General features: G+C 34.4%; 1 pseudogene; it reads left to right on the top strand.

The window, feature by feature from the left end:
* The first annotated feature begins 10,221 nt into the window (after positions 1-10,221).
* Positions 10,222-12,006, top strand: LOC138312696 (uncharacterized; annotated as a pseudogene).
* Positions 12,007-12,445: the final 439 nt, after the last annotated feature.

The following is a 12,445-nucleotide window of genomic DNA, read 5'->3' on the forward strand; positions in this document are numbered from 1 at the left end:
ACTACACGATCATACCTTATGCGTCAAACGGTATCCTTGTATGTTTGTTGTTTATATGTATAGTTTCAAATGTAACGAAACGTCTTCAAATTGCAATTAAAACTATATGGAATACTAAATATAAAGAGTTGCTTGACTATATCATGTAAAACATAGATTTATGCACTATAACATAGCATTTTTCAATTTCAACAATATTTTATTGATATTATGTACATCAATAGGATCAGACATCAGGCTACGCCTATTTAAGTCCTCTCCAGATCGAGAGATGTTAGATGTGGAATCAGTGATTTATAAATCCATAACGATTAGTGATTTATAAATCCGTAACAAAGCATAAGCAGGTTTGAAGGTACGTCAATTAAAAACTTATTCATAAATTCGTTTGATTTATGCTTAACTAGATTACTGAAGGTCGATCAATTAAAAAACTCATTCATAAATTCGCTTGATTATTGCTTTAAATCGATACAGTCGAGTCTCAATCCCAATTTAATCGATTTACGATGGATAAAGGTAAGTTGCCGTTTGTACTTACTGCTTTATTAACTTGTAATAATTACTGATACTTGTAATATATAAATATATGTAATATTTAGCAATTACAGGTACTGCCAAATTGAAATTCCAGTTACTATCGAATAAGTTATTGCAGTGTAACATAAGATGATTATACATACAAAACATGTATAACTTAAATGAATGTTTTGTAAATACTAACGTTTCACATGTTGCTATTCAAATTCCGATAGATATATGTGTGTGAAAAGTTCATGGGTTGTTTTATACACGTTTATCTTCAAAAACCTATTTGATTCAATTAGATTACTATTAGCGTCCTCTTAGACATAATAGCGATATTGTTGAAAATTACATTATTAAAAGTTGAAAATTACATTATTAAAAGACTTTTGGCACGGTACTGCTCCCTAGTCGACTATTGACTGTTGAACTACATGTAGTCATCTCCAATAGTAACCCCGTGCTAAGAGCTTGTGATATTTCGCGTTAGACAATAAAAATGCTGATTCGTCTGGATATGAGATGAATTGTGGGAAGAATTGTCGAAGAAACAAGATGGATAAGATGACTGAAAGCAAATTTAAGCGTAGGACATGTTTTAGTCTATTTAATACTTTGTTTGATTGTTAACAAAAAATTGTTAAGGGACTAAATCGTTAAAAAAAATCATGTAATAAAAGATAAAACGAATTACAGAACTGAAAATAATGGTAAAAGTTGTGTACTTTGTGTTAATAACAAAATTTAAAAGTTTGTATAACCATTTTGTTCAAAATGAAGAAAAAACTAAAAATAAATAGAAACGACCTAGTCACTATTTCATATCATTATCTTTCGGCGAGGTAAACAATCCCTGTGTGCATGCGCGATGTGGGAACATTTACCGAAGGAAATCTCATCTGTCTAATGGACATATCTGCTATCGACTGAAAACACCAATTTATCGACTACAAGTACCTGATTACTGTGTTAAATCTAATAAACGTTGAAACGTATGCAGAAGTTTTGTGAAGTTTTGTGAAGAGTTTCTAAGTGTAAATATTCATATATTGTACACATTTTTGCAGCTTTAAAGAAGAGTTTTCATTATATTATATGGTTTTATACTTGCTTCTACCATTATTTTATTTTCATTTGTCATGATATTAGGTACTATCCGCTAAACCTGCCAATATTATTAGGTTTTAAAAAATGGCCTAATATATAAACTTTATTTTTTATTATTAAACTTTAATAAGGAAAAACTAATAATATATGCATGTTTAGCGGACTAATGAGGTACATGTATTTCTTTTATCATTATATCAATATTTGACATCCCTATATTCCTAATGTCTATCCGTATATTCCTTAGATAGTTATGTCTGAATCCGTCTAATGGACATTCCTTATATATAGCCCTAGTTGTAATATATCCGTCTAATGGACATTCCCTATATATCTCTGTTTATAGTCTCTATTCGCCTAATGGGCATTCCTTATATAGCCCTAGTTATAATATATCCGTCTAATGGACATTCCCTACATAGCCCTAGTTATATAATATATATATATCCGTCTAATGGACATTCCCTATATAGCCTAGTTATATAACATATATCCGTCTAATGGACATTCCCTATATAGCCTAGTTATATAATATATATCCGTCTAATAGACATTCCCTATATATCTTTAGTTATAGTCTCTATCCGTCTAATGGACATTCCTTATAAAGCCCTCAGGAAATGCATATACATGTAGAAATGCATATACATGTAGAAACATTAGCATGTCAAAAGCATAGCGATTCCTTAAAAATTATAAAATATGGATTTATTTAAGAAAAATAATTTGCAATTTTCAGTTGCTTCATGGTGTCGGTTGTGATTTTATCGCCGTTATAACATTGTTCGAACATTATTATAAACGCCGCAGATCGCTACTGGTGGAAGAATGGCAATGCCTTGTACAGCAAACAAAACAATTACGGTAGGCGAGATATTGTCTGTTAGAGATAATATGATACAATGACGAATGGCAGTAAAACGACATTCCGAAAGAGTTCACATCCTAAACAGTTTGCATGTAAATCAGAGCCTATATAATTCCGGTACCAGAGGGACTTTACAACTGAACATTTTACAGTGTGGATGCTAGTTTGATGTGTAGGAACATTTATAATTCGCACGAAATGGTGACGCAAGATAATTCCCTCTTCTCCCATAAACAACCAAATTCACGCCACATTTATAACACATTGCAAGATTTTGTATAACATATTCAGGTATTCATGCAGCTCCATATTGCTGATAAAACTAAAACAATATTTTATACATTCATTTTACCATGTTTTCGGAATACGTCGTACAACAAACCACTTTCGATGGTCATTATGTAAGTGCATGAGGACATACGTGGTCACGCAAATAACTCCTGACCTCTACATGTTCTTCCAGGGGATGGAACCCCGGTTGTCTAAGTGAAGAGTAAATGGAATATACACTACACATTCGACCGCTCATTTTCTCTGGAATATACACTATACATTCGACCATCCATTTACCTTAAAAACACTTCACCAACCGAACACCATTTTACAATGGATTAACTACTATGACACTATATGTATGTTTGTATGTACATGTACATGTATGTATGTGTATTGTATATGTATGTATTCCTTTTGTAATATAGTGACCATGTATCGATATTTCTCATGGAATAAAAGAAAATGCTCACAAAATTTAATATTCTCAACTCTGAGTGGAGGAAAAAAACTAGAATATTCTACTAATTACAATTCAGACGCAACAGTAAGACGTCAGTTATACACGTAAACGTAAAAAAATAAATATATTGTTAAAATTATATTGAGAGAATAAATATGTTAAAAATGTTGTATTGTAGGTCATGGTGACCTATTGCGATAGACTTTTGTCCGCCGTCGTACGTCGTCCGTTAATATTTCCTTGTGAACATTGAGTAACTTGTAACTTGAATAAATATGAACTTAGATTGATGATGTTTTTGGATGTAGTCTAAATTGGAAAGATATCAGATGAGTTCGAAAATCAGAGTGATCCGTCTTTTCATTGCGGAGTTGTTGCCCTTTGCACTTATATTTAATATTGGACCTTCGTTGCAAATATTCATCAAAATTAGCAAAACATTGTACGCAGACTACCATTAGACAAACAATTAAGTACGGAAAATGTTTTTATTTCATCGTAACTGATGGCGTTATTCCCCTTGCTATAATAATTACTATTATAACTCGTGAATATGTTAACATATAAATTTTGTATGCAGACTAAAATACGAAAGATCTTGGACCAGATTGAAAATTGGCTTGATCTGATTAAATGACATTTATTGCCCATTAAAATAATTATTATTATTGAGACTTAAAAATTGCATCCAGTATTATTTGTGAAATTTATTGTATTTTGATATTCATGATTACTGTATGTTATGTAACTATGTTTTTCGATCACAAAGAAATTTTTCTTATTTCCTTTTTTTGTTAAAAGAGCAAAACACATCAGTTGGCTAATAAATGACATAACTAATTTGTCTTTTAATGTTAGGTGACTTTAAGGCCCATGGGCCTCTTGTATAATTTAATGCATTATATTTTGCAACTGAATGTTACAGCATTACAAAATATTATGTTATTATTAGTTTGTGTTTAGTAGTAATAATAACGACATGCACTTTACTTAAGTATCGAACCTCATCACAGTCACAACATTTCAGAAATAACTACCTAGAGGAATGACAATAATGAAGAGATAAGTAATTTGAGCACATTTAGTCCAACTACAAGTTCATGCTTCACTTACTTTCTGCCAATGAATGAGCCTTGATGGGCCACATAACGAAGTCCATGAAAAGTAGATCCCTCCGCAAAGTCCTGAAGGACAGTCCTGATTCCCGAGGATTTTGAGATTTGCTTCTCCATGACTTTTTCCTTGTTTGTTATCTTTGATCGTTTCCTGCTCCTTTTATCCTTGGTAACCGGTGTCCAGTTCCCTCCGTTCCGTATCTCACTATCGCGTAGCTCCACATACACGTCACGTAGTGGTTTTTCATCTTCACATCGATCTGGTCGGTACATGGCGAGTTATGGTCCACATGGAACAACAACTCTTATGATTGTCCCTGTAAATATTTAAATATGTTATTGACTGAAAGTATCGAATCGTTCTCCAATACGGTAGTTAAATAACGAAATGACCGCCAATTGATTAGATATTAAGTATATTAATGGACCTAGTTGATACCGAGCATCAACATGCCTGTTTCAAATGACAGATTGAACATGTATTGCGCATGGTATACGTAAATATTCTAATGATTTTCTAATGTCTCCTTGATTGGTAAGTGTCGCCACTTGTCCCGCCTAAACCAACATTATCTCTCGCTGCATTGATAACAACCTTGTTGTTGAATACATTTCATTCAAGCTGTTCCTTTGATGGTTATTACAACAATGTGTTAGATATTCCATTTTATTAGATAGTCCACAAGAGGAAATTTTCAATGTTTGAAATCGTACAGGCGCTGAGTCTATATATAATATATATATAACACCATAGATAAGGTCAACTTGAACACATATGTAACACTTAATCACGTTTTATATACAGTGGTCGCATGGAAAGTCCTCGCACCATATACGGAAATGACTAGCTATACTATCCTAATGCATTCCATATATGTATTATAGCGGATAGTTATATCCTATAAAATTAGCTTACTTACTTCACCTTTTTGAATGTTTGCTGTATTCTTGAACGATCAAGGGCTGATATACTGTTCTCAGCTTTAAACGTTCGTATTCATGTATATATAATTAGAGGTTATTAAATGACAATTTTGATATCGGACTCTTTATCAGCCCAGGGGCCGCAGGCCCGAGGGCTGATATCAGGTCAAGGGCTGATAAATGGTGCTATATCAAAATTGTCATATCATGACCTTTTTATCACACATTTTGGAAAAAAAGAAGTAATATTTGTTACTGTAATGGATTGAGCAGTTCCTACCTCAATAAAATTAACAATGATATTTCCACTGGTCATCACGAATTTAAGGTAATCTAATGTTGAAATAGTGGAGAGCGTTTCATTACATATATATTTACAAATTATAATCACCAGTTAAATGAACGATTTTGAATATGAATTTTAGCAAATAAAACATAAATGGCGATGGTTCGTTTTCGACAATGAGGACATAACTCGTTTTGAACTGATCCTACAAGACAAAATTTCATGTCTAATCATCACGAAATAGACTATATTTTATTTCTGATATCTTTCTCAATACGTTTATCCGAGCTATTTTCAAATTGAAAATTTCATTCGCCATACAACTTATCTTCCGCACCAGAAACCGAATCGAAGCGGCAACGCTAAGATCCGGATGGAAAAACAGGATGACGTGATATCAGCTCGGGCCGATAACTCATATCAGCCAGGGCTGATATCACATTGTGACGTCATAATTTGATATCGGCCCGGGGTGATATCAAATCATTACGTCATAATGTGATATCAGCCCGGGCGCTGATATGACGGCGCGGACAACCCCATTATCCTATGGGCAAAACGTCCATTATCAAAGACAAAAGTGTGATAATGGCAGTTTATTGTCCAAAATGCTGATACTGGGACGCAAGCATAGTGATAACATCATTGTAACGAAATACAAAAAGAAAAAAAATAGAAGCCCCTTTGTTATTTGTGTTTTTGAGCACCTATTATTTATCAATTTTGCCAAATAGAAAGACACAAAGAATTAAGATTGGTTGTAGATAAAATGTTTTTATTTTTTCCCTTTGGATCAAGTTCTCGTCCCTTTGAGGTAGGCTTTGCATGGGTTCTGTTCCATAGCCGAAGCAACACACCATAGGCTATAAAAACAGGAGTTTCTGCCCCTCCTTTACTTCACAAGGGTGAGCTTCAAAAGTGAGGCCGTACCAAGAGAATCGTTTGAAAGAATAAACTAAATAATAAACAAAACCTCAATGGGAACATTATTTTTGGCTGAACGTACACTGCTGCACCCCATGCAGCACAACATCGACAAGCGCCATTTCCATAATATGGTTTATATGTACATGTATAGCCGGTTGGTTTTCAAACACTTACGATTTACATATTTAGACTTGAGTAATATAAGCGCCTACCATCTACGGCTGTAAAAGACTAATTGGGAGTATATTCCTGCCAATCCAACGAACACTATTCTTTTATGCAAATACTCTTTGATTTGGTTGTTCACCTGTCCACAATGTTGCTATGTTTACCAACGAACAAATCTTTAGCAAATGTCATTATTCATCATTTTTGTGAGTTCAAAAGCAAAGTAAGAACGTTTTAGTAATATTTCATTATACCTTAAAAAGATTTATCACGATCTATAAGAAATAATTTCGCATCTAGGATAACACGTGAAAGCGATGAGATGATTATTTACTGTATCAAAATACATTATCGCCAGTTTCATTCAATTCTGTTTATTTTAACCAAGCACTGTGACAATCTTAATATCGAAAAAGGATTAATATTTACTATTCAAATCGTCCGAAACATATCACAATAATGAACTCAAACATGTAGAGGGAGGGAGTGATGCATTCGTCATGAAATCCGGAGTTGCCTGTTTGTGTATCAAGTCTACAGGGATATGGTAACATTACCATCATTTAATAAAAGCCCACCACAGAGTATCTTTAATGTCATTAGTATAAGGACTGAATGAAATTACGTAGGCATGTCCAATCGTGGCATCAATAAATGTAATAATTAGTAAATAAAAACAATTATATCAAATTTTGAATATTTTCAAAGATGGAATTAATACATTGAACTTCAATTTTTTAATATTGTCGAATATTGAAAAATACTAAAGCATTCCCTCCTGTTGTTAATAGATAAAAGTTACCATTCGTCGGCGGTGTAGCATCTTTAAGATACATATTTATTAAATCAGGATTTACGTCAATGGTAAACATGATCACATACAAAACGGACACCATTTCAAAACCTTGATACAAATCGGCTGAAGATCACTTATAGACCAGGTATGGGTACATTCTATACATTTCATGAAATATAAGACAAAAAGAACAAAACGATTGATACTTACTGTGTTGTAAGGGAAAATATAACGCGATAAGTCATCGAAACACATCTCACATGCACGTTTTATGCACTTTTTAAATTGTGTTGCAAAAAGTACGCTCATGTTTCATGTTTTTATTTTTTAATGACAATGTAAGAACTACTGAAATAAAACAAAATGATGTTTGCATGTCTGAAATAACCATGTTTCTTTTAACTGTATATCGTGTTTTCATTGACTATAAACCTCTATTTGTATATTCGTCATTGAATGAATCCATTCTGTAACAGTTGCACATGCACATGAAATAATAATTATGTGTATATTAAGTACGTTCTAATACAGGCGATATTCTATATCATACATACCATGATGCCATCACCCTTATTAATTCCAACAGGCGCGGACAAATAGTATAATTATTGCTCGTTTGAAAACCACGAAAACCACTGACTCACGATCGACAGGCTACAGTTCGGGGCCTAGATATATGATAAAACACCACTTACTCCTGAAATAGGCCGCATTAGTGCTAAAACAGTAGATGTTATCGGAACAGATATTCAGCAGCAATACTCACTCATCAGCCAATACGCACTTATTATTTATTAAAATCAACTCTTAGTGTCTTATACATACATGTACACGTAAGATCCATTACAGTCCCAGTTTTACTGAAGAGTTGTTAAGAGGCGCACATTGCAAATTTGTTGCATTTTGTTCTTTTTGGCAGTGAACAGTTGATGTATTATATCTTTCCACATTCCAGAACCTAGGTCATGTTAAAACTTATTCTTTAGATAACCGCACCCTTCCCTTATACACTCATTAAGCACACGTGAACCTCCAATCGCGCCTGGGGGAACACTCTACCATAACAGCTGACGTGACAAGATAAAGTGTAGGAACAAACAATAAATAAACATACATCAATGCTATTCGTTTTGTTGTTCGGTTTTATTTATTAATTGGCTTTTTATGTGTCGTTGCTTTGACGCGCCATTAGTTTAAAATTGATACATAGCGATCACCTTTACTGTTGTTGAATATCTAGGGATACAAACGAGTTGATTAATATAAACACCTTCGTATATGAGTATTAGGACAGCGCTGGCTGACCAAGTCATATATATATTAGTTATACATGTAGGTGTATGTCACATTAACCCCCAAAATTGCATTTTACAACTATTACTCTACAATTTTTAGGTCAAGGGTCAGGATGAACTATTGTTATCATACACCGTCCGTCGTCGTATGCCGTCCGCCGGGCGTAAACTTTTCATTCAAACGACTTCTTCTCAATAACCAATATTTGGCCTATAGCCTTCATACAAGGTAACAGGGGTCAAATAGGCTAAAATCTTTAAACAACTTCTTATGAATAACTAAGAGGCATTGAGAACTGATATTGAGCCTGTGGCATTTTTTAAATGAAGGGTTACCAAATTTGTTCAAACGTATTACCTTGACCTTCATTAAAGGTCACATGGGTCAAATAGGCTAAAATCTTTAAACGACTTCTTGTGAATAACTAAGAGGCATAGAGACATGATATTGGGCCTGTGATATGCTGGGATGAAGGACTTACAATTTTGTTCAAATGATTGACCTTTACCTTCATTCAAGGTCAAAGGGGTGAAATAGGATAAAAATTAGAAACGACTTCTTGTGAATAGCTAAGACATTTGATACGGTGTGGCATGAGGGATTCATATAATAAACTAAATGAGATTGGTATAACTTTAAAATCAACTAAATGAGATTGGTATAACTTCAAAATCATGGCTTATTTTGGAATCAATATATATAGATATAACAAGTGTTGTTTAATGGTTTGAATTCAAGATGGACACGGATGGAAAGAGGGATATTACAATGAAGTGCGTTGTCTGCCAAATGATGATATCTGTCTGGTTAGTTTTAAGAATCAACATACACCAGCTGGTGATACATGTATATGTCCGGGGTGTATCTCTGAACGCCAGCATTTTTAAATTACCTGTAGGGTAGTTTGTTGTGACAGTGATTATAGTCTTTTTCCCAAAAGGGTTCCACATGCCAACAGGTAAATTTACCTGTAAAAGTTACATGTTGGTATTTACCTGTACAGATATACATATGTATATGTACATGTAATTATATAAAAGTGCAGTTAATTCTATTTCAGTTTTTACTTTCCATATATTATGTTTATAATAATAATAATTATAAAAAAATAATAATGTGTCAATGAATATGTGGTTTTTTTTTGTTTTTTTTTATTAAATTATATTAATGTTTTTATGAGAGTAAAGTGTTGTTTTTCTTCTATTGAAACTTAATATCTCTGTTGTATGTTAATAATAAAAAAGATATACGGAGGAAAAATATATTCAGAAACTTGTATAAGGTATTATTGATATATCCCAATAATTAGATTTAGTAATTATCAACTATGAACAAATGTTCAGCGTGCACCCTTGTTTTGAAAATAAGCTTTGACCAGATTTCATAAACAATCAATCAGCAGCAGCTTTATGTGATTGTGTGTTCACCATCAATTACAAGGAAGGAGTGGTACTAATAGCCTGTTATTACTAAATGAGGTAAGTACCCCAAGCTTATTAATCAAAAGTGTTATATAAAGCTAAGATGAATCCCAAAATTCATCATTCAGGTTTTTGCTCTCTATATTGATTGCATTTAATTCTGATCTGATTTTTATCACACACATTTCTCTCTTGTAACATGGCTAATGCTCAGATCAATCTGAAGTTTGTTGATAACAGACTAGGTGGTCAGAACTTAGCACATGATGGTCATCTTTATAGAATTAAATTTACGCGTGGAGAAAGGTAACTTTTGATTAGTTTAATTATTTTATTAGCTATCTTGTTTTTTATCATACATGAATGATATATATATATAGTCGCATAGTATATATTTATTGGTTATACATGATTTTAATTAATATTTGATGATGATTAGATCTATATATCATAAATACAAGAAAGATGAAAACATTATGTAGTTAATTATTAATTTTTATCCGGGTAAATAATGAGTCAAATAATTTTCATTTTCAGGACCTACTGGCGTTGTACCGTCTCCACTTGCCCAGCCACTGTAAACACGCGGAACCGGATTCTCGTGGGATTTGGACGACATCCACACAGTCACCCTGCCAACCATGCTTCTATCGTCGCCAAGGAAATCATGTCATATGTCAAGACAAGAAGTCAGCGAGAAGTCAGACCAATTCCATCCATATACCAGGAGGAAGTAACCAAGCTGCGTGATAGTGATTTGGACGATGAGGCCAGAGCCGTTGTGCAGCAGATCCCTACTTTCAACTCGGCCAGATCAGCTTTATACAGAGCAAGAAGGAAACAGACTCCTAGACTTCCAAAGACCAGAGCTGAGATCGACCTCGATGGACGATGGACGGAGACTGTGACCGGAGAGCGCTTCCTGTTATTTGATGATGGAGACGATGCACGCATCTTAGCCTTCGCCACATTTGGAAACCTGACAAATCTTGCTGCTGCTGATACGGTCTTCTGCGATGGGACATTCTACACCTGCCCTACCCTATTTCATCAGATATACACAATACATGCGGAGGTTGATGGAGCCATGACCCCATTGGTATACGCCTTGTTACCAGGAAAGAGCCAGGATATATACATCCGTTTCCTCAGCTTGTTGAAAACTGCGATGCATGACTGCCAGCTCCAACTGTCTCCTACCACAGTTTTTGCGGACTTTGAGATTGCCCTCCACAACGCGATGCGCCACGTCTTCCCTTGAGTCTCCATGAAGGGATGCTTTTTCCACTACACGCAGTGCATCTGGCGTAAGGTACAACAGACAGGACTCCAGACAGCCTACAGGGAGAATGATGACATCCGGAAGTTAGTGCGACGAGCAGCAGTCCTTCCATTGATACCCCAGGAACGAGTTGAAGATGTTTGGTTCAATGCCTTAGATGACCTCGAAGATGCTGAGCTACCGAACGACACCACACCCTTGACAGACTACGTAGTCAACCAATGGATTGAGGGCGACACTACCATGTGGAACCACTACACAACAGAGGGACCACGCACCACGAACCATCTGGAGTCATGGCACGCCAAACTGAAGAAGAAGGTCCAGCACGCCCATCCAAACCTCTACACAATCATCCAGGTTTTCAAAGACACTGAGGCTTCTAACGAGATCTCCAACATCCAGAAGAGGGCCGGGGGAAGTCAACGACCACGCTCCAGGAAGTACCGAAGAATTGACTCCAGATTGACTGTTCTGAAACAGAGGCTGGAAACTGGAGCTATGGACTTAATGGACTACGCTGATGCTGCATCCACTCTTCTTCACCTGGGATGAGACAACAACATCTTACCTGTCTCCAATTTCGCCGTTCTAGTTTAAGAAGTTTTTACTTTTTGTATGTAATTATTCAGTTTCAGGTTTTTAATTTTCTGTAAGTAATTTTTAAGTTTCAGATGTTTTAACTTTCTCTATGTAGTTTTTAAGTTTCAGATGTTTTAACTTTCTGTGAGTAATTCTTCAGTTTCAGATATTTAAGTAATTTTTTAGTTTCAGATGTTTTAACTTTCTTTGTGTAGTTTTTCAGTTTCAGATGTTTTAACTTTCTGTATCAGATGTTTTAACTTTCTGTGAGTAATTCTTCAGTTTCAGATATTTAAGTAATTTTTTAGTTTCAGATGTTTTAACTTTCTTTGTGTAGTTTTTCAGTTTCAGATATTTTAATTTTCTGTATGTATTGTTTTAGTTTAAGATGTTTTAACTTTCTTTGTGTAAT

The sequence above is a fragment of the Argopecten irradians genome, chromosome 2 (genome assembly GCF_041381155.1).
Source record: "Argopecten irradians isolate NY chromosome 2, Ai_NY, whole genome shotgun sequence".
NCBI lineage: Eukaryota > Metazoa > Mollusca > Bivalvia > Pectinida > Pectinidae > Argopecten > Argopecten irradians.